The 1,146-nt window shown below is 47.2% G+C and overlaps 1 pseudogene; it reads left to right on the plus strand.

Annotated features, from left to right (window-relative positions):
- Window positions 1-1,146, plus strand: part of LOC102824425 — a 97,895-nt pseudogene that overhangs the window by 3,444 nt on the left and 93,305 nt on the right.

Genomic DNA, 1,146 nt, shown 5'->3' on the forward strand with positions numbered 1-1,146 from the left:
GTGAGTTTTATCAGCAGGTACTTAATTCCTGGTTTATACACTTTTTAAAAAGGTTAGCATGAGTTGTTGCTCAGAGCCTCAAATCCACTAATTACTTGTTGTTAGGTGCTGCCTCGTAGATTCTGACTCATAGCAACCCTGCATAAGGTTTCTGAGGACAGACTAGTATAGTTAAATCAATTGACCTAGTGGTTCCAACCAATTTTGAAGTCGCGTGCTTATCCTATAACAGCATATTAGGACTCCATTACTGGGGGGTTGTAAAATGGTGATGTTATGATACTATCATTTTACTTTGATTTATTAGCTACAATAATTTTATAACAGGCTTTAAAAATATATGTATGGTAGCCGAGCAGAAAGCGGACCCTAGAGAACCCTGTGGGCCGCTGCCGGTCTAGTTACCATTACACCCAGGGAGGACCTGCAGCTGCCATAGCCGGCAGCCGCCCCCGCCCACAGAGCTGCAGACACCAAGCCCCACACCACCCGCAGCGGCGCAGGGAGTGGCAGCCTGGGTGGCCTCACATCGGCCGGTGGCGGGGACAAGGTCATCACAATGAAGGTTTTGGGAACAGTAAAATGGTTCAATGTAAGCATCGGATATGGTTTCATCAACAGGAATGACACTAAGGAAGATGTATTTGTACACCAGACTGCTATAAAGAATAACCCCAGGAAGTACCTTTGCAGTGTAGGAATTGGAGAGACTGTGGATTTTGATGCTGTTGAAGAAGAAGAGGGTGTGGAGGCAGCAAATGTTATAAGCCCTGGTGGATTTCCAGTACAAGGCAGTAAATTTGCAGTAGACGGAACCATCATAAACGTTATCCACGCAGTTACCAGCAAAAGTACCAGAATAGTGAGAATAGGGATGAGAATGAGGGATTCACTCCCGAAGACCAGGCCCAACAGCACCGGCCCTACTGCAGGCAAGAGTTCCCACCTTATTAACTGAGGAGGCCCTATGGGCGGTGACCGCAGTATTCCAATCCTCCAATTCAGGGAGAGGGGATGGAGGGGGCTGACAACCAGGGTGCAGGAGAAGAAGGTAGACCAGTGAGACAAAATATGTATTGGGGTTATAGACCACAATTTCTCAGGGGTCCTCCTCACCATAGCCTAGAGAGGATGGCAATGAAGAGT

This window comes from Chrysochloris asiatica, unplaced genomic scaffold (assembly GCF_000296735.1).
Source record: "Chrysochloris asiatica unplaced genomic scaffold, ChrAsi1.0 scaffold00030, whole genome shotgun sequence".
Classification (NCBI taxonomy): Eukaryota; Metazoa; Chordata; class Mammalia; order Afrosoricida; family Chrysochloridae; genus Chrysochloris; species Chrysochloris asiatica.